Below are 23,383 nucleotides of genomic sequence, written 5' to 3'. Positions count from 1 at the left end.
CATTATCTATGTTTTCTTCCCTTAACCTGAAAAGATGTGTTAATGCAAAGATGCCACAAAATTGGAACAACCTAGGATGTAGACCCATCACAAGAAGGACATCTGCTTTTGAGAACTGCCTAGTCCTTCAGTGATTATTGGCAGAATAAGAAACAAATCTTTATGATTGTAAGCCACTGACATATAAATATATATATATATGTACATATATATGGATATATGCATGCATGCATGTGTATATACATGCCTGCATACATAAAGATAAGTATATCTTTATAACTATAAAGATATATATACACATACCCATATATACATATATACACATGTGTACATTATATATGCATATTTGTGTATACATATGTCAATATTATGTTAATATATTTACCATATGTATATTAAAACACACATGTGTATGCTATACACAAAATTGCATATACCTACACATACATAACATATTCATATGCACACACATACATAGATATAGATATAGATATTTATAACACAGCTTAGCCTCACTGACACAAGTATATATTTGATATGCTTCATGTTAATGAAATGCTAATTTCTACCTCCTTAATATTTATTACATTATTCCTACTGCTTCATATGTTTTTCTTGTTTCTCTCTAATTAGATAAATTATCCTTGGATCCTTGGGGCGCCTGGGTGGCACAGCGGTTAAGCGTCTGCCTTCAGCTCAGGGCGTGATCCCGGCGTTGTGGGATCAAGCCCCACATCAGGCTCCTCTGCTATGAGCCTGCTTCTTCCTCTCCCACTCCCCCTGCTTGTGTTCCCTCTCTCACTAGCTGTCTCGATCTCTGTCAAATAAATAAATAAAATCTTAAAAAAAAATTATCCTTGGATCCTAGAGCTTTTTGAACACTTTTCTCTTTTATTTAACTTTATGCAAAAAAAAAAAAAAGAAAGAAAAAGAAAAGAAAAGAAAACTTGTCCTTTCTCACCATATAATTTTCAAATTCTTGGAGATATTGATGACGTACTAAACTCCTTTCATTTCACCAAGTCACCCAGCTCAATTTGGCATCCATAGTCTATTTTCAATGATTATTTTTGAAATAAAATATATATTTAAATTAATAAGTTTAGAGTCTTCTTTGTACCATGTCCAAGAATATGTAAAGTCAGTGAAATACTATGAGGATTGGAATATAATATATACATGTTGTCTATTCCATAGATTATTATAAAATTTTTAAACAGCAGCGATTGTGATATATTTGTAAATTGTGCAATTTTATAGGAAAAATAAATTATTTAGATTAAATGGTCCTTTAAAATAATAATAATAAAGAACAGGTTGTGCTCATTTATTTGGACATTCATTCTCTCACTTCAAAATAATACTGACTGGTTTCAGCCCATACCCTAAAGCTATAGCACATGTTTTATAACAGATGTTTTATTGCCCGGCACGTTGCAAAACTCATCCATCCAAAATACTATAATATGCCCCCAACCCCAACCACTACTGAAAATAAAACAGCAAGATTTTTAAAGCAACCCAAAATTGAACCCAAAAAGTCATTCCAGAGCTTAGGAACTCTTTTGTTCTTAAGTTTCTCCACATGATGTGCTTTCTCTTTCTTAATTAAACTTTGGTCTTAAAAATTGAATACTGTGAGGTTTTGCTCTCCTTTTCCTTTGCATCAGTGCATCCAACCCATCAGAAATCATGACTGTGGATAATGTTACTTGTACAGTATCACTACTTTGACCTTTGTTAATAGTTTAAGATTTATCAAAAATCTCTCTTAGAATTCTTAACAATGTCAGAAGGTGGACACCAGGGAGGAAAATCGATTCTACTTTATTATATGCTTTTGTAAAGATTAATTCTGACTCCATATCTTCCTGCCTGATAGCGTGAATCCACAGTTTGTAAGGACAAATGCTTCCAGTGTCCAGACAAACAAGGTAACCCGTCCACGTAAAAGGAAATGGTGGTTAGGAATACGATAACAGTAGAGTGGATAACAAACTCCTAAATAAAGCAAATTCAAATAAAACCACTTTGTTAGGAGAAAATTCAGTCTTTGGTCTGCCAGTTTGCATCCCCTGTTTAATGCCTAGTTTAACTAGACAGCGCTTATGTTCAACTTATATATAGATTCATACTGGGAAGAAGAGTTTTCACTGAAATATTTTGGTTTATGGTACTTCTGTAAGCATAATGGAGTGTCCTGAAATGTACCAACACTTTATCCTAAGGCCTTTCTATCCTTGCATTTATTCATTCATGCCCACTGCTTTAATCATACTTCCTATCTATGGGCCAACAATAGTAGTTCTCTCTTTCCTTTTACCCACCTCTTTCTCCTTTAAACATTGGCCTCTTTTTTCAAAATGTTGAAAGGGAAAGGGTCTAAGTTTCTGTGATTCCCACCGTATATCCTGGGAATATTATTGTCATCTAAGAACAAGCAGAAGAAATCCTACAGGAAGGAATTCATTACACGTTTTCTCTTAGGACAGGTTAATAAAGCAAACCAATGTTTATTATTATTTTGGAAGAGATCAAAAAAGGCCAATCTATTTTTTTAAATAGTGCCCAGATATTTTCCTCTCGATGTTTCCTCCAACTTTCAAAGCAAGAAATTAGGAAGGAAAGAGAGAAGGAAGCGCAGCAGCCACTGCTTTGTTTTGTCATCTAGTCACGAAGGGATAATGGTTTTGTACTCAAGCTACAAGAGATACGATCTTTATTCCAAAGTTGTGGATATTATATCCTAGGAGCAAATGATCTCACAAGATGTTTTCAAATACTGTGGATTGGCCTGAGATTCTTTCCATAAATTAGAAATCCTCAGAGTATTTGAAGTTGTCTCTATCTGAATGTTTGCTTTATGTTGATCCCGTAACCCCCAGTGAGAACTTCTGGTATGACATATGGTCTCCAATCAGCAACAGTGTCCTCAAGGTTAACCTAAATTAGGAACCCTGATAATTCTGTGTTTGCTCCTACATTATTAAATAGAACTTGCTTACTCAAATCATTGAGATGGATCCTCTTTGCTTTGGAATATATGCAAGTTGCTAAACTTCAGCAGATGGTAGAAGTCTTGTGGAAAGTTAGTTCCTTATAAATACCCAGGAGGCCCATGAGGGGACTCTAGTTGGGGAGGGGAGAAAGAGGTTCATCATAAAGTACCTAATTTCTTTTGAAGAGGACATTAAACATTAGAAGAATTGGGGTTCTCACACTATATGTAATGAGTGATCATGCACAAAGCACTCCTGTAAAAGTCCTGGAGTAGAAAATGGATCATATAATTCCTTCTTTGGGGCCTTTGTGAATCTGGAAATTTCCCAATATGGTCTAACTGTACAAGATCATAAAATTTCTCCAATATGCATTTAATTTCATGGATGAGTTAAGATTTGAGAAGTACCCATAAGAAATATGAGCCTATAAGAAATCCATCATTAATCATATTCACTTAATTTTAAATTTCAGATATAATAAAGTGATGAGGTCCTGAAAACTAGAGTCTTCCTCATTTCTCCTGCCTCAGTCTTCCTCAGCTCGCCAAACTGACTCTGTGTACTTTCTCTGTCTTAGAATGAAACCACGTTAGATGTAGAGCCTGGAACCAGGGTCTAAACAGCTCCTGGGTTCCTTCTGCTTCCAAAGGCTCCATCATTGACAACCTGTCCTGGGATTCATTGTGCTAGAACCACACCCTGAACCCACGTAGCCATGAATGCCAGCACTCCTGCAGTCCCTCTTCCTCAACTCTCCAATAATTTTACAGTTTCTATTTATGATGATTTGCTGGAAGACCCCAGAATTCCAGTCTGTTTATCTGTCAAGTCACGAAGGGATAATGGTTTTGTACTCAAGCTACAAGAGATACGATCTTTATTCCAAAGTTGTGGATATTATATCCTAGGAGCAAATGATCTCACAAGATGTTTTCAAATACTGTGGATTGGCCTGAGATTCTTTCCATAAATTAGAAATCCTCAGAGTATTTGAAGTTGTCTCTATCTGAATGTTTGCTTTATGTTGATCCCGTAACCCCCAGTGAGAACTTCTGGTATGACATATGGTCTCCAATCAGCAACAGTGTCCTCAAGGTTAACCTAAATTAGGAACCCTGATAATTCTGTGTTTGCTCCTACATTATTAAATAGAACTTGCTTACTCAAATCATTGAGATGGATCCTCTTTGCTTTGGAATATATGCAAGTTGCTAAACTTCAGCAGATGGTAGAAGTCTTGTGGAAAGTTAGTTCCTTATAAATACCCAGGAGGCCCATGAGGGGACTCTAGTTGGGGAGGGGAGAAAGAGGTTCATCATAAAGTACCTAATTTCTTTTGAAGAGGACATTAAACATTAGAAGAATTGGGGTTCTCACACTATATGTAATGAGTGATCATGCACAAAGCACTCCTGTAAAAGTCCTGGAGTAGAAAATGGATCATATAATTCCTTCTATGGGGCCTTTGTGAATCTGGAAATTTCCCAATATGGTCTAACTGTACAAGATCATAAAATTTCTCCAATATGCATTTAATTTCATGGATGAGTTAAGATTTGAGAAGTACCCATAAGAAATATGAGCCTATAAGAAATCCATCATTAATCATATTCACTTAATTTTAAATTTCAGATATAATAAAGTGATGAGGTCCTGAAAACTAGAGTCTTCCTCATTTCTCCTGCCTCAGTCTTCCTCAGCTCGCCAAACTGACTCTGTGTACTTTCTCTGTCTTAGAATGAAACCACGTTAGATGTAGAGCCTGGAACCAGGGTCTAAACAGCTCCTGGGTTCCTTCTGCTTCCAAAGGCTCCATCGTTGACAACCTGTCCTGGGATTCATTGTGCTAGAACCACACCCTGAACCCACGTAGCCATGAATGCCAGCACTCCTGCAGTCCCTCTTCCTCAACTCTCCAATAATTTTACAGTTTCTATTTATGATGATTTGCTAGAAGACCCCAGAATTCCAGTCTGTTTATCTGTTGTCATTGACAAAGGGAACAAAATAAAGGTGCTATGTAAATTCTTTGATGCTTTATTGCCTAATGAAAGGCCAGGAGAGCATTGCTTATTTGGGCAGGTGTAGATACAAAGAAATGAAAATGAATGTGTGGCTGGTGGGGAGGTGGGTACATGTCTGAGACACAGGCTGTAAGAGAGTAGCTTTGTTTGTTTTTGCTACTTATGGATGACATGGTTACATAGAATACAAGGTTAAATTGGCATCCAAATGGAGGCTGTGGTGAAGGTAAGATTACAAGAATATATGGTCAGTCCTCATTGTTTGTGGATTCTGTATTTATGGATTCTGTATTCGTGAATTTACCTAGTCGCTTAAAATCTATCCGTAACCCCCAGATTAATCCTTGCTGCGCTTGTGGTCATTTGTGGGCATGTGCAGGGTGGTGAATAATTCAGGTCACTCAATTAGCACGTTCCCAAGTGAGCAGAACAAGACAAGACCCTGCTTTCTTGTGTCAGCTCTCATGCTGTAAACAAGTGTCCTTTTCAGGGTCTATTTAGTGCCACATTTTTATTTTCATTTTTGTACCTTTTGTTGGTTGCTTCTCTGTTTAAAATGGCCCTCCAGTATAGACTGAAGCGCTGTATAGAGTTCCTAAGTGCCAGAAGGCTGTAATGTGTCTTAAAGAGAAAATATGTGTCAAATAAGCCTTATTTAGTTATTAGGCACATTTTAACTCCTAACTACAATTTAGGAGTTACAGTGCCATTGGGTCATGATTTCAATGTTAATGAATTAACAGCATGTATTAAATAAGGTGTCCTTCCTTAGAAACACACACACAAAAGGTTATGTATGTACTGATTGATTGATTGATGAAACTGTGACCAGAGATTCACAGAACCTAACCCTATATGGTTCAGTATTTTGTTAATTCAGGGTTTGCAACAACTCTATGGAATGTAAGTACTACAAATAATGAGAATCAACTGTTATTTGTTTAACTTCTTTATTCACATTGTGGTGTCCAGCTGGAGAATGAACATCTCTATGGTGCACTCACTAAGCCTGAGAATTCCTCTACATGTTCTAAACACTTCCCTCCTAAGAATCCCTAAGCCCCTTGATTGTGACTTGTTCCCAGCCACACGCTTCTTTGTGAAAAATGACGTTGCATTTTGCATAGGTGAAAATGTACAGCAGGCAGCTGATGTACTTACTTCAGTGGTGGGCAGTGCTCTGGCCCAATAGCTCTAGAGATGTATTTCTATTGCAAGGGGGACGCCATGGTCAAAATTCAAGATAACCCCCTCTCCCCCTCTCCCTCTCTCCCCCTCTCTTTTGTCCTTTAAGGCAGAGTCAAGAAACTCTCAAGATCAGGTTCTTGTTTCTAAATATACCCTGAGCTAGGGGGATAACCATTATAGTCACAGATGTACTTATGTGATCACTTCCCTTTTTTTCCTGAAAATTATAGGGCTTCATGTGAAAAGAACCAAAATTTCACCATAATTTTTGCTGACTTCAAACTTGGGCTGTTTGTAGGAGTGAGAGAAATTTGGAGTTAGTAGTGAGCTCGATAAGGACAGGTTTGCAAATCCATCTATGTAATTGCCATTCCTTCCAGAGGCCCCAGCTAGCCAGAATTCTGACACAAAGGCTTGTAATAAAGCTGCAAAATATCCACTTAGAATCTTGGAGTTACTAATTCATTGTTATAACATGGTTCTCATAAAATTATGTAAAAAACTCATTTTACGGTTGTCAGGGGAAATAACTACCCAGATAAATAGGCATGAAAGTTCCATAACTACAGCATAGAAAGCCAATTCAAAATTGGGCCCCATCCCCAATCTCCTAATTGGCCTTATTATAGTGTCATAGGAATGAAAAGTTCTGTTAGCAATAGTTTTAGGTTTAGTCCACTGTTTTGTAAGATATTGCACTATATGCATTATTGCTTAGAGATTGTGCTATAGTTTGCTATCATATGAAACCATTTTTTTGCATCGATTCCTATGTGAATTTGTAGTACTTAAGCAAAAATGGCGAGGATTTCTGTTTAATTCCTACAAGCATTTTTAGTACTTATTTTATGTAAGAAGGACTTTAAGCAATGTCACGTTTTAGTTTTAGATTTTTTTTCCTTTATGGTGGGAGAGAGTGGGGGAGGGGCAGAGGACGAGGCAGAGAGAATCCTAAGCAGACTCCTGGCCCAGCACAGAGCCCGATGGAGGGCTCAATCTCACAACCCTGAGATCAGGACCTGAGCCGAAATCGAAAGCCGGATGCTTTAACTGACTGAACCACCCTAGGTGTCCCTAGAATATTTTTAAATACAAGTTTCCCTGTGCCAGGGCCTGTTATCATTTGATATTATATTCTCAAATAGAGAAAACCCAGAGCACTTTGTTCATATTTTCTTCTAAAGGGAAAAGATTGTAGTAGGACTCCTGGGTTCTCTGAGTCTGAAAAGGATGCAGGTACATGTACATAATTATTTCAAACCCTTCCTATACAAAATGTTTTATTAAGAAGTATGTATTTCAATAAACATCTTAATGTGCATATGAGGCTATATCCATATGACAAAAAAGTGACATGTAATGTTGAAGTTAAGATAAAGAGAAATCATTATATTGTTCATCTATACACACGCCAATGAACACAAAGAGTGATTCTAATGCAATCCTATAAACCAGGGTTTCCTCTATGAATAACTGTCACATTTACTTTCTCTGGGACGGAAACCTATAGTCCCTATTTGCCGGGAATCCCCAAAGTTGGAGAGAATATTCTTCTTTTCTGCTCAAGAGCATTCATGAGACAGACCTACCAGTAAAAGATTGATCGGCCTAGGGAGATGGTGATGAAAATTCAAAATTTGGCAGAAGAATGTTAAATTCCTTTGCCTCTTTGCCACGATAACCTACAGTGAAGGAGGCATGACTGGGTGGCAGCGAGTGGGATGAGGACTTATGTTTTACATTACATAAGCGTGGGAGAATATTCCTAATCCAAGAAAAACTGCAGGACTATGGAATACCTTTATGTTGATGACTGTATGGATGCAAAATGGATGTCTTTCAGCATGTACTAGCCATGTCTAATCTGGAAAATGAGAACAATTTAGTACATGTCATTACTATATTCTAATGTTTGGCATTACACTGAACTCCCAGAATGCACTGAGCCGTGTGTGTCACACATACTATCTGCCTTGTTTTCTCAGCAGAAACTTGGAGTGAATTGGGGGGGAGGGAAGTGGGGGGGTGAGTCAGTAGAACCACAGCTCAGGACAGCTCATTTGAGGACAATAGACACAGCTAGAGCCTTTATTTATTTATTTTAATTACTTTTCTCTGCCTCCTATTAAGTGCCTCCTCCTTTGTTCTTAATTTGAAAGCATCCCCATCCCCATTTACTTACTGTGCTTTTGATTGACAAGAGCAGAGGACAGAAAAAAAAAAAAAAGAAAGCTCTCTCCTTCATGTCCTATTTAACACAATATAATGAATGTGTGATGGCTAGTTTATTTTTTCCTTGACAACTTAAATATTTGAAGATGAAATGTGGAATTCAAGAACATAATGCCAGAGAGCAGAGAGAGAGAGAAGAAGAAAAAGAAGAAAGGAAGTTAATTGGACCAGGAACCAAATACAATACTTATTTGTGAATTTGCCTAATAGTTTAATAACTACCAATTTGGTGCAGGGATTCTGTGTAATTGTAATAAGAATTTCATCTTCAGCTCTTTCCAGCAAAGAGGAGTCAGCAAATAGACTGTGTCCACTGGATGCCCTGGTCCTGTGTTTTATTATGTTTACTTTATAATCCCATCATCCCCACGCCACCAGCATGCTTGAGGGGTAGTGAAGGCAGCCGCGGCTGTTCCCTCTTGGCCCCCTGTCTTTCAGAGCTACCCTAAGGTACTTAAGAATGACAGTATAAAGAATATCTGTGCAGATGAGCCTGTAGATTTGGGGAATTGGCTGCTTATAGACAGGGATTCTTTTGGTAGACTTAATTCCTTTAGCAAGGGTGAAGTACCATCTGTGGGGATTCCTGTCATGTATAAGGAAGTTAGTCATGCTCTCTGTGGAGTTGAGTTTCTTGAATTTTAATGAAACCCATGTCAATCTGTCTCCTCTATACCCTAGTGTTAAAATCAGTGGTCAGCTACTCAACAATCACAACAGTAAATCACAGTAGATAAACCAACCAGGACAGCTCGAAGAATTTAAGGTTGTATTCCCCCCTCAGCCCTCCCTTCACAACCAGGACACTGAGAGAATACATAATGAAGTGGTGGCATTTCTGTTTTAAAGGGACAGCCTTGTGTTCACACCAGGAATCTAGANACAACCAGGACACTGAGAGAATACATAATGAAGTGGTGGCATTTCTGTTTTAAAGGGACAGCCTTGTGTTCAAACCAGGAATCTAGATTTTTTTTTTTAATGTCTTTCTTCATTGGGAAGTTTTCCTTCTCTGTTATTATTTATGTTCCTTTTAATAGATCTGTCATGGATTCTGGGGCTTTTGTATAGGTTATGTATGATAAAGCTGTACTTTCACAAAATGCTCTGGGAGAAATGCTGATTCTAACTAAAGAAAATGAACTGTTATGTAGAAATTAAGAGAAAATGATGTGTGTGCCACCTGAATATAAATTAACTGTGAATGATGTAACTCAGGGAAGCAGGTGGCAGTTCTATATGAGATATTTACAATTAGCTGTATGCATCACTCTGAGAGCACAGCATAGGAAATATCTCACCCAGATTGGATTGGCTCCCAACGGGTTATAATAGCATTACAGACCTCAATGTAACTTTCTAATTCGTCTGTGATGTGTCACTACCATCTCAAAGACAAGGTCATTGGAACGTAACTTTCATCGTCACTTTGTTTGCATGTATAAGCCAAAAATGTTTCTATGGGGAGGACTGACAGAGCTAGTTGGAACTGAAAGTTCTTTTTGGCAGAACAGTTCTGGCACCAAATGGAACTCTAACTGGTTCCTTAATGGTAAAAGCTACAACCTCCATTTATCTTCTTGTTTGAGCTACTAGTTTGAATTCCTGGCTGGCTGTTTTCACAGATCTATTGTCTCTATTCAGTGTCCTGTTTCTCTTTGCTTTGTTCTTCTGTTGGTGAAGGTAAACACCATTATAGCATGTTGGCAATTTCTACCTTTTGGATTGAAACTGATACCCCTCCCACTTAAATTAATGTACATTTCCTCCTCTAGTATGTCTTTGAGTTAAGGGCATTATGGCTACTAATATGTCAGCGTATGTGCTAACCCACATTAAATCTCCATTTAAAATATTGCCTATCTTCTATTCAAATTAACACATGGATGTAAAGCTTTCTTTGCCATTTTTTTAATGGCTTCATCCATTTACTATCATTTGACATTTAAATGTATCAGAAATTACATTGATGCAAAGCCTCAGTAAATAGAAAAAGGGCAATATCAAGAGAAACATTTTACTCTCAGGGAGTAAACAAAGGCATCTCTTTTTTTTTTTTTTTTAAAGGAAAGAAAATGCATCTCAGTTTTAGCTCTTAGCCTTTGCTGCCTGATCCTGTCTTATACTATTTTAACTTAGTGGAGGGTATATGGTAGGTACTCAAAAAGGTATTTCCTTAGTGACTCATAATATATGAGCTATTATACAAAATCTAGTCCTTTATTTTGATTTGTTTACAAACTTAGTTTTATGGAAATCCTCTGGTTTCCACCTTGGAAGCCAGCAGCCCACAAATACTATATAAATACTATATAATTATTAGTCATTTGTTTATTAATTAATTTAGTTACTTATTTCAATAAATACTTGGTGAGCACCCACTATGTGCCAGGTATAGCTATAAACTCTGGCAGGATGTCAGAGGACAAAACAGATATATTTTTCTTCTCTCAGGGAGTTGCCATCTAGGAAATGCCACCTGTAAATGATCCAAATGGCTCAATGCTCTTAATGCACGTGTAGCAGTTCATCTGTTTTTACCCAGATCTCGCTTATTCCTCCAGTTGTCATAACTCTTAGCAGCTGNAGCAGCCCACAAATACTATATAAATACTATATAATTATTAGTCATTTGTTTATTAATTAATTTAGTTACTTATTTCAATAAATACTTGGTGAGCACCCACTATGTGCCAGGTATAGCTATAAACTCTGGCAGGATGTCAGAGGACAAAACAGATATATTTTTCTTCTCTCAGGGAGTTGCCATCTAGGAAATGCCACCTGTAAATGATCCAAATGGCTCAATGCTCTTAATGCACGTGTAGCAGTTCATCTGTTTTTACCCAGATCTCGCTTATTCCTCCAGTTGTCATAACTCTTAGCAGCTGATTATTCAGATTTGGATTCTCCCCTGAATTCTTCCTCCATGAAAGTGAGCTTTCTTCAGTTTCACATCCTTCCTTGAGACAGCCCACATCCATTGAACGGTAGTATTCGAAGACCTGGAATTCTTTCCCCAGAGTGCGGGTTACTTCTTAAGGGCCACTATCTTCAGAGCTCCTATGGGATTATCTGAGGCTTTTGTTGCAATGACATCACAGTTCATTTTCTCCCTCTGCCTATCCTTCTGCCTTTACTGCATAAAAGGGAAGTCCCTGGGTAGTACTCCCCAATCAATCTTGTGGATGCAAATTTCTATCTAAAATTGTGTTTCTACTGCAAGCCAATTTAAGTTAAGGCCTTGGCAACTACCAGTGATGAGGGTCCTAAGGGTAACCTAATCTTGGATCAGGAGTCTAAAGAACAAATTAAAAATAAGTGGCATTTGAAATATGAAAAGATGTAAGAAAAGCTCCAAAATTAGGTCCCTAAAGTAAACAGAATCAAAACCCAAAGCAAGTAGAATCAAATCAGAAGGAATGTATCTCAATTTTTCCCTTTAAGAAGCTCTTTTAAATGTCCACCCTAAAGAATTAGCAGAATTCCAAGCTGACTTTGCAGAATGTTCTCTCTTCAACCTCTATTGCTTTTTTGAAAATTTCCAATTCCATAGTAATTTCAACTATCCTGAAAATCATAAAACATCTGTAACCTCTGCTAAAAAATTAACCTTAAATTTTATATTGTGTGTTTTTATTGTACATACAGGTGCTTGTCTTGTTTCCAATTAAGATTTTTTGCCTCCTCTGAGGACAGGAGCCATATTTCAACTTTTGTATCCCTCCACACTGCCTACATTGCCAGCATTTGGTAGAGTGCAGAATATATAGAAATATCTCAACACTTGATAGCTGTTAAAGGAGAGAAACAAATTCCATGCATTCCTTTTTAGAAGCTTGGGAAATTATTCGGAAAGTTGAAAACAGTAAGTCTGTTAAAGCTTGAATACTAACTCCCCCCTCTATTCTTGCCTTATATTTGGCTGTATGTGCTTTCAGGATGCAGTCTTGCAATAATGAGTTATGAATTTGAGTTCTAATATTGTCTACTAATAACTGTATTGAAATACTAAAAAAAACAAAATCAAAATTGAATCAAAGCAATTGGAGAGCATGGTACCTACTTTATTAGTATAGTAGAGATTAAAATTGTTTATAAAATAACAATAATCCAAATATCTTGTTCCCATCATAAAACTATGACCATGCCATCTTCTCGAGGTTAATAATGACCTCCGAAGTAATAATTCTTGTGGATATTTTTCTCACTGCAGCTGCTGGTTTTTCAAACTGTGGGTCTCTCTGTGCCTTGTCATCTCCATACAGAGTGTTTTTGTTGTTGTTGCTGTTTTGACTGTTGCTGTGGTATACTTCATCTGTTTTTTTACTGGTAGGATAAAGAGGCTGGACCTCTGCAATTTCTGAGATGCTTGAATTCTCATCTTCAGGAAGGAAATTCATTTCATGTGAGGAATTTGTTTTTGGAGTTGGCTAGAGTGTCATTTGATCAGTTGGATGCAGTCAGATAACATCAAGATCCCTTTTCCCTCTCTGGTTTAATGAATGGGGTGATTTCTTTCTCATTTTATTTTGGAAATCTCAGTAAAAATTAATCAAGCATGTTTTACTAAACCCCAGTTGCTAAGCCTCACAAGTGATATATTCATTGCCTCTACTTAGAAGGAGGGGTTGGGATAGGGCAGAAAGAGTATTCATTCCTTTTCATGAATGCACATAAATAGATTGTAAGAATTTCAATTACAGTATTTGCATACACAGCTTTATTTTTAAGATCAAATTTGGTGCCCTATGATTGCTTATTTATTATTCATAAAGTATATGTTACTTTGATTTTATACATTAATGGTCTTCTCGGCAGCAAAGATATTACATCCAAACCACTCTCTCTGTAGTTACTGACATCCATGAGAGACTACTTTAGGATGTTCTAAGTTTTAAAATTTTCAAAAAACCATAGTGTCAAGCCAAGAGAATAAAAACATTATTTTACTAAAAAATAGGGGAAAAATCAATGTCACTTCACTGATTAGAATATTTAAATATGAAACATTAGAAAGGGTAGGAATATACTACAACTAAAAGAAAGCATGATATACATCAAAATGCATTTAAGGCATTTTGTTAAAGTAATTCATAAGGTTAAATTTATATATGTATACACCCACATATACCTATATATTTCACATATTTTCTGTTCTAAATAGTAGCTTTACAATTTTCCCCCCAAGATCCAGATAAAGTCTTCCTTTCTATGGTTCTAGTTCAAATTAATAACCGTCATCCTCACTGTGGACAATGGAACTCAGTTTTCTATTTTGTTTACATTTTCAGAATCTACTGTAGTACTGAGCCCACAGGAGGCACTCTGTAAATCCTAGTCATTAATAAATGAATAATGCAAATATTAAATGGTATTATGATATCATAAAAAATGGACTATAGGTTAATTCTCTCCCAACATTCTCTTCTTGTCCTCCAACCTTCCCTTCCCACTGTTTTCTTCTCAGTTCCAGTTTTCCATGCAATCTCCAGAGCAAGAAAGATAAACCAATAATAAGGTCGGATGATCCAGTAGATGTCAGTTGAATACTGTGTGGAACCAGAATTCTAATAACTGTTAGTGGAAAGTCCCATCTCTACCAAAAACAAATACTGAATAAACCACAGTAATTACTGCTGTGGTAGAATACAGAAATGAGAAGTCAAGGTCTATGGTTTCAAGGGTTTATCATCTCAACAGGAAATGGGCATTTATCCCTGTAACCTCTAATATGTGCGAAAATTGAGATATCAAGTTTTGTATGCTATTGCCTAATAAAGGAACACTGAAATTTCATTTCAGAAGAGAAACTGTCTCTTTGGAATTTATAACCCAGGACAGAAGATTGCTTACATAAAATATCCTACATATCTGTCATATGCTGTGTAATGTAAAGTGAAAGTTTTCTGCCTTAATTATTTTCCTTACCTAATGAGCAGTGTAAGGTCAACAGTTTGCTAAGCACTTCTTCCTGATGTGAAATTCAAGTGGGACCTTGGAGATATAAATTTACTATCTTGTACTAAAAAACATATTTAAGTCAGTAACCCATATTAAACAATAAACAATAGCCTTAAGGATTTTGATATCTTTCAGTACATCTCAGAAAGAAAGTAGAAAACAATGTGCCATCTGACATGTCAACATTCTTCTAATACTTCTGTGCAGCATGGGTATCCCCCCACCCCCTGCTCATTTACAGTGTTCTTTGAATTCTCAGCTCAGTCATGCACTGTTTCATACCCAAAGCTCAGTTTTTGACTCTAACACAATGAATAAGATATTGTGCTCTCACTTCCAGGGTTTATGCTGGGGCGGGGGGGTGGGGGGGCACATGGGAATCAGTTGCTCTAATTTGGAATAATTTATTTTCAAATTTCTCTTTTAAACCATCTCTTCATTTCTCAACAAATAAATATATATGTATATATATAATACACACACATATATACACATATGTATATATCATATGTGTGCGTGTGTATTATATATATATATATATATATATATATATATATCATCCTTAAAGCCTCAGGAGGGACCACTGAACTCAATTTTCTATTTTGTTTGGATCTTCTTTGGGATCTACAGCACTAGGACCACAGAAAACACTCTGTGAATCTTAGTTAGATATAATTGGATTAACAATCACCCAGTGTTTATCTGAAATGAAAATGGGAAGGTGAAAGGCAGAGAGGTGATGAAGTAACACTAAATCTTAATGAAGATTTGGTGTCACTAAATTACAATCACCATGGCTGAAATCTAACAACTTTCATTACCAGCATTGCCTTCTTTTCCTTTTTACTGAAGAGGTCACTGACCTTGTTTTGCCTTTATCAAGACTTCCCTAAATTGTTGGTTATATTGATTTCGATTTCAGAAGAAGCTCAGAAGCAAAATTCCTCCTTGGCCATCAGAGAAAGTTAAAAACAAGCCACATAAAGGTACCCAAAACTAAACAAAACCATAAAGTGCCAAAGAGCAGTGTTTATAAGTTTTCAAATAGAAGCTGAAAAACACCAATAAAGTTTGGATTTAGCTCAAATGTACCATCAACCTCAGGCAGCTCCCTCCCGCCCCTACCCCTTTTTAATGGTTCATTTGTCTAGTCCCCCTGGAAGATCTAGAGAGAAAATTACCAGGGCAGAATGTAGATCCAATTGCACATCCTGCTACAGGAGAAACGATTCCTGTTCTCATCATTGGGATCAATAATTTGCTAACACAGTATTAGCAAGAGCAACAACTGCACCAGGTTAAAGGAGTTTTACACTGAATAATGACGGCCCAGGAAAGGGAAAAGCTGAGCGAGTAAATCCTGGCAGCCTTTTACTATTGAGAGAGCACATGCCAGTGAATCAATAGTGGCTCTGGTGAGTCTGGGCTGTAAAGATGCTTTATTGTTCTGCCTAAGTACATTGGCAGAGATGCTCCTCTTAATATCTGTACACAGGAGCCACTGGGGTCCAGGCCTGCCCTATTAATGAAAGCATTTCCTCTTCAGAAGAATAGAACTTCTAGGGACACAGAGCATGGCTATCTCCTATCTCTATAGAAACTGTGGAAAAAAGGAAAGGGACTGGATGAGAAGAATGATAAAGGAAGCCCCAGAGAGAGGTGGTGGAAAGGGACCTTAGCTAGGGAAATACCATTTTACCCCAACAGATTTTAAAAACTGATGTACAGGTCTTTTCTCCTAGATGTCTTCCTGAGTCATTTAGTTAAGTCTGTATTCCTAGAGGCAAAGGCTATTAAAATCAGTGTGTTTCTTAGCTGGCCTCTGGGACAAGTAAGTCCCCTCTTGATAAGAAAACAAAATTTTGGAACAGTGAATGTGATTTACCAACGTCATCAAATATGGAGGAGCAGTTGAGGCAGGCTTGTAACACCTATGCTGATCACTAGGCTAGAGCGATCTTCCCCTGCCTCCAGTGATAATCTACAATTTATGTCCCTAGGGTAGTCTTATTAGTCTTCTCTTGCCACATATTAAAGAAAGGAAATATGTTCATCAAGTAATTCTGGCACTATACCTTTCAAGCACACAGGGAATTTTTACTTTCTGTCCCCATTGTGATTGGATGGGCCATGGGGCAAGATGTGCTAATGAATTGTGAGCAGATATCCTTCCTGTACTGGAGTGGTTACTTACCCATTAAATACTTGAAGCGAACAAGATGGCTAAGAGAAGGGAGACATGAGGTGTCTCTCCCACGGAAGCCTGTCAGAGTCAGAGTAATCCCCAGTTAAGTTAAAAGAAAGGCAGGCATATAGCTGAGAATATAGAGGAAAAAAATGTAAACAAAACAAAACAACGAAACAAAACCACCCAAAAAAAAAAAAAAAACCCTAAAATTCCAGGGGAAAAAAAGCTATGGGTGTGACTTTTGACACAAAGTTCACTATAGCTAAGTAGATAAGACAACTAAATTTCTCTTAAACTTCCAAAAGAACCACCAGTCTGGACTGAAAAACCAACCATTCTGAGATTTAAATCAACTCTTGGGCTCTCTGCTCTCCATTGGCAAGAAGCAGTCTGAGAAAGCTATTCAGCCTCCAAGTGAGGTCTAATTTCAAAGGCTCATTTCAGGTGTGTGTGAATAAAGGCGAAGGAAGGGCCTGCCTGAGTGGACCAAGGGCCATTTAGAAGAGTGGTCTGAGCATTCTTCTCTGGAAGCTCAGGATCTAATTAACATTTCCCGCTCACAGAGTAAGGTCCTCACTGTATCTGCCAAGAGGATTTTAGAATTGCTGCAGACCAGAGATAGTTTTGTGGGTCTTCCCTTTCTGTAAATGGGTTCTTCCTATGATTACATTATTTCTCTTTCATTAAGGTTTGTGACACAGTAGAAGCAATTAACTCATCTTTCAAATACATAGATTTCCTAATCAGGTGGACCTCATTAAAGACACCCACACACAACCGCCTGATGTACTATTAATGTCTCATTCCATAAGATCCTGAAATGAGACCTTTTGGATTGTCCCACTTGGGAAGGAAGTAAATATATTTTGTCAGAGGATGGAATGTGATCTGCGTATTTTGTGACAAGAAGGGTATAGACTTTGGTTATCATTAATGCTGTTCATTAAGTATTTCCAGCTCTCTGCCATCTGATCATATGCTTGGATTTACTTCCTGAATTCTTTGTCGTTTGGTAATGCCATGTGACTAGACACTGAGCTCTGAGTGGCTGCGATGCTTGTTACTACCGAGCCAGAACTCTCTTCCCCTGAAATAGGTTTAGAAGCAGTGTCTGCTTAGTAGATGAGGTAACATTGTAAGGAGCTGTTTAGTAGATCTTAGTCAAACCATAAGAGACCTATAGACAAACAAAAAATAAACATATGTTGTCATAAGGCTTTACAGTGTGAGAATTTTAGTTCGGCCTAATCTAGTCTGTTCTGACTAGTAGGGAATCTCTGTCATTACCTTCTCTTGCATATCTAATACATAGAAACCAGTGCTATGCTTAAAGCAGGTGATTACCATAAAAAGAACAAACAAATGCATAAATAAAAGTAGAATATAAAAACATTTAGAAGTAATCATTTTTATCTACTTGTTCCTTTAAATTTTTTCTCAATTTTATACCCTGAACCTGAAAACCTGAATAACTATACCGATTTATGCAAACTGTGAAATTTTTCAGCAGATGAAAGTAGTTATTTCTATGTTCCTATAATTGGTACGCACAATTTTCAGAAGTTTTTATGGTGACCTCTCCAAATTAGTCTAGAGGTAGATATTCTCACCCAGCAGCCAAAATGGTTTCTATAAATGCATTAGATTGTAAAGAGCACTACTAGCTGGAAATATTCCCATATAGCTTATCACGTCCTTTGAATGGTATCCTTAAAAGTTATCTCCTCAGATTGTCTTTTCTCATTTTAGACCCACGCTTATATAATGGCATTCAGACATTGGCCACTTGATATGCTTCAAAGACTGGGGGATTCAATTCTTTCCTGAACTTGGTGATCAGATTTGTAGGGTTGTCATTTATGTACATATTTAGAGTTTATTTCATCATGAAAGGACCGTGCCTGAGGAGCCACCTCTTCGTAGAAGGAGGAACCATATTTGTAAATGTAATGACTATTCATATTGGTGGCCAGATAAGATTTATGTATACTCCTTCTCCTACTTGTTCTTCTAATGTGCCTACATTATGCCATTGCCTGGGAAAAGTGGTTATTTGAAGCAGTATTTTCTAAAGTAATTTACTTTCATTGTAGCATACCACTGGCTCATTTTAGAAACATTTAGAGAAGCGTTAACTATATTCAATAGTACATGGTTTTTCATGGTCCAACCAGATGAAATAAGTGTCTGAAAGAAACCAGCTCTGTTCTCAGATGCATCTCATTGGCAGCATTCAACAGTCAAGTTAATTATTACTGGAGAAAACTTCCTGGGGACTGCTTTCTCTTATCAATCCCTGGTTCCCTATCTGTGGGAATAACTTACTATTAGTAGAGTTGCAAAGTGATACAAACTGTTCCTGAAATCTGCTGTTAACAGTCAAGATTATTATCATTGTGTCAACAAAAGAAACAGAGTAGATTTCCTAAGTACAAGTATGTCCAGTTCCACAGAATAAAAGAGTATTATTCGAGATGAGGTCCAGGTATGCAAAGTACTCTTCAATTTCACAGGGGTAATTAGCAGAAGAGGCACTATTGCTACCAAGGATACTGACACCCTCTCTAATATTTCACTCATCAGAAAGTCCAAACACTGACATTCACATGTCTAAAGCAGTCAGTAAGTCATACCATGATATGACTTGACTCCCCCAAATCTCCCTGTGATAGTATATAAAATGCTAAAATAAGTAAATTGAAAATTCCTCAAAAGTTCTTAAGTGTCTTTTTTTTTTTTTAAAGAATCTTCAGCAAGCAGACTTTTGTGATAATAAGTCCCAACTCTGCTATGGGGAAAACTGAGTTTTGAGAAAGATGAAAGAAAAAATAATGATGAAAAAAAGATGAAAACAATCAAGAAAAACCAGCTTGAGAGTCAACGTACTTTCATTCTAAAGTTCTAACTGTGCAAATAACACGCTTTCCATATTAATGTAAATGGCCAAACAAAAGGCAAATAAATATGTTACTCAGTGCTCACTTTTATAGGGCTTACTACCTGCCTCTGCATGCCCAGCCCAACGAACCTCACTGCCCACCCACACTACTTGCAAGGGCATCACTGAGAGTTTGGCAGGTGCAAACTGCCATCGGTTGGTCACAACTAAGCCTTAAACCATTTTTTTAAAGATTTTATTTATTTATTTAGAGAGTGCATGCAAGCAGGAGAGGGGCAGAGGGGGAGAGAGAGAATCTGAAACTTCGCACTGAGCCCCACACTGGGCTCAATCTCACGACTGAGATCATGACCCGATCCAAATCAAGAGTTGGGTGCTTAACTGACGAAGCCACCCAGGCACCCCAAACTAGTTTCTTAACTCTAGCATGGTAAAATATGTCTTACTTTATATGGCATGGTGGTCAAGGTATTTATCATTGAACTGGAGTCACTTTTTCAGATGACAATTTGGCAAGGTGTTAAGTGACATGAAAATCTCGCTTAATATTATCCATACAACATACAAGCGTGACGCCTCTGTGGCCAACTGAAAACATCCCCAGACCGATATCTGCCAGTCTATTTGACTTTTGTACTTTCTCTTCAAGTCAAATTTGTCTCCACATCTTAATCTCTTCTCCCTCTTCACCTTCTTAATTCCACTTGTTTCTGCCCTAAAGAATCAATTTCATTTGCTGTATTATCTTCCTTTTCTCTGATGTGTTCACCATATATTGCTAGAATCTTCCTGTTTTTCCTTTATTTTGTTCTTCTGTTTCATCTGCCTTTTCCCCTTCCCATCCCTTATTTAAGGCAGCGGGGTGGGGGGGCAGGTGGGGAGGGCCAGAGGGAGAGAAGAGAATCTCAAGCAGGCTCCACACCCAGCACAGAGTCCAACATGGGGCTTGATCTCACAGCCCTGAGATCATGACCTGAGCAAATTGAGTCAGACGCTTAACTGACTGAGCCATCCCTCTTCCCATCCCTTATTAAGCCCAGACCACTTTATTGCACTTTGGCTTTTTCCTATTTTCATTCAAAATATGTGTATATCCATGACTTACAGAGCAGCCCATTTCCAGAAAACTTTTGCATAATTTTTTTAGGTCAGTTTACTCATTCTGCAAATATCTGCCTAGTACCTCCATGTCTGCCATTGTATTGAGTGCTAAGGATTCAAAAACATGTGAATAACAACTGGTATCTACCTCAGGGACCTCACAAAGCATATAGCGGCTACAAGAGCACACTGTATTTTAAGTTTGTAGGTTCTATGCTAGAAATATGAACAAGTTGCTCCTAGAGGATGAATCCAAGGTTCTCCCAGGCTGGTGGGAAGGAGGACGTGAGAATGTTAGGAAGGATTTACAAAGGAGACTATCGAGCTGGGTCTTTGAAAGATGAGAACTTTATAGTAGACTGAAAGTGAAAAGGATAGGGACGCCTGGGTGGCTCAGTCGGTTAAGCATCTGCCTTTGGCTCAGGTCATGATCCCAGGGTCCTGGGATCGAGACCCGCATCAGGCTCTCCACTCAGCGAGGAGTCTGCTTCTTCCTCTCACTCTCCTCTGTGCTCTCTCTCAAATAAATAAATAAAATCTTAAAAAAAACACACAGAGAAGAAATTTAAAAATAAAGTGAAAAGGATAGGGGTAAAGTACACACACACACAAACTCTGGGGAAAAGGCATGAATGAGCCAAGGCATAAGTAAAGTGCGTGACTGTTTAGCGAAGGCCAGATAATTTGGTGTGACTGAAACAAGAGGTGATGCTGAGTGGCAAAGGAGTCTGGAATGATACAGTGGGGCTAGACTGTGAAAGCAAACGGGTGATCTTACCAAAGGAAATAGGGGTACGATGAACTCTTTAAGAAAATTTCTGGCATTAACATGGTAGTAGTGAGTTAAAGAGGGACGTATATAAAGTAAGTAGCAGGAGTCTACTACAAGAGCCCAAATTAAAGCTAATGAGAGCTTGAATCTAAGGCCAAAAGGAAAGGAAGTGCCAGATGAGAAATATTTTGACAGTTACGAAAAATAGACTTTGGTTAATAGGGGAGAGGTGAAAGGAGAAAACAGAAGAAGCAAATGCAATTCATGACTTGTAGGGGTAGCAGGTGAGGTTTAAAAACTACAACTACAGTGGGAAGCAGAGGTTAGGTTTTTCTTTGAGAGTACTGGGATAGAAGTAATGTTTTAAATGCACTGAAGAATTTATTGGTTTATTCAAATACAGATATCCAATAAGCAGCAAAAAATTGGTGTCTGGACCTTAAGTTTGAGGAGTTACCAGCAATACGATGATAGTTGAAGCCCTAAATACAAGAGACAAACTAGAGGAGCTTGTTCTTGAATTCTTGCAATGTTTGAAGTTTTTTATAAAGGGGTACCTTAAAGCAGAGACATAGCTGTATTGACTGGTAAGAGAATACTGTATATTATAAAATCATTAAAAGGTAAAATAAACTAAGGTCTAAAAACAGAGTGAATACAAGTTGACTCTGAAGTTCTCGATTACAGAAGCAAAGTTGTAGCACTACATTAACTCCTAAGCAAAAACAGCACCTAGGGGAATGAAGTAAAACGAAAAAATATAAAGAAGTGAGGGGAAACAAGAGGGAGGCAGAGAAAGGGCAAAAGGACATAGGAAAAAGGGGGTTTGTTTTTTGAAAATCATTTTGCTGAACTTTAAGTGAATCAGATGTAGAAAAAAGTTGAATGAACACTGAGATCAAGTGAAAAAGTAAAGGACCAAATAAAATAAGATGTATAAAAAACAAGGATGAAAAAGAGCAAGTAAGAACTCAAGAGCCAAGAATATTAAAAAGGTACAAAGCGAGACATGACAGAAGTAAATTTTTTAAAGAGAATAATAAAATCTAATCTAAAATATGGATTCAGGTTCAGCACTTGAAAGAAACTTAACTAGAACTGAGTGATTAAATTGCTTGACCTAGTTTTATACTGTTAGGTCAACTGTGTCTGTGATAAGAATAGGATGTCGCGGCGCCTGGCTGTCTCAGTCAGTAGAGCATGTGACTCGATCTCAGGGTCCTGAGTTCAAGCCCCACGATGGGTGCGTAGCCTACTAAAAAATAAAAAATAAAAAAAAATAGGATGTAAGACCCAATTTGCCCATTGTATTTCAAACTAGGTCACACATGCTACAGATTTTTCTTTGGGGACCTCTACAGTACAAGCTATTTGGTCCAATCAGTTAATGTGCAATTACAGTAGTGACACCTGTACAACCACTGCTCTTTGCCTTTTTGCTGAGCTGTCTGAAGACAACCTGGTGGGGCTGTCACTTCTGTTAATTACACCAACCAAAAGCCTTAATTTTGTGGTCACCAACATTCAAGCCCTTAGTTATGAAAACTCCCGAGAAGATGGGAAATTTAAATAAGATGTTTTCTTATACATGTATTATTAGATACCGTGTATGCGGGAATGATGTATCCATTTGTTTTCATTTGCTTTTGTAAGACCTCCTACTGATAAAAGTAGAAAACATCAAATTTCAGATCCTTAAATGTGATTTTTGAGGAACTGGGAACAAATTTTCAAATTTTTTCTATGGAACCAGATCCCTGAATGCATGTCAGGAGAATATTTGATAGAATTTGGGGGTGGGGTACACAATTTCTCAAGAATACATCTCATCCACAAAGTTAGTTCAAACTGTAGAATTCTTCCAAGTCACCATAGTGGGACAGTTTTCAAGGCTTCTGGGTACTTACCTTTGAGTTCCACTCCTATGTATCTGGGGAGTTCCTAATGGGATCATGGACCACTATGTCGTGAACTGGCTTTGTGGAGCTCTTGAATACCCACAGTATGTATGCA

The sequence above is a fragment of the Ailuropoda melanoleuca genome, chromosome 14 (assembly GCF_002007445.2).
Source record: "Ailuropoda melanoleuca isolate Jingjing chromosome 14, ASM200744v2, whole genome shotgun sequence".
NCBI lineage: Eukaryota > Metazoa > Chordata > Mammalia > Carnivora > Ursidae > Ailuropoda > Ailuropoda melanoleuca.
The sequence above is the reverse complement of the archived record's forward strand: the minus strand, read 5'-3'. Positions refer to the sequence as shown.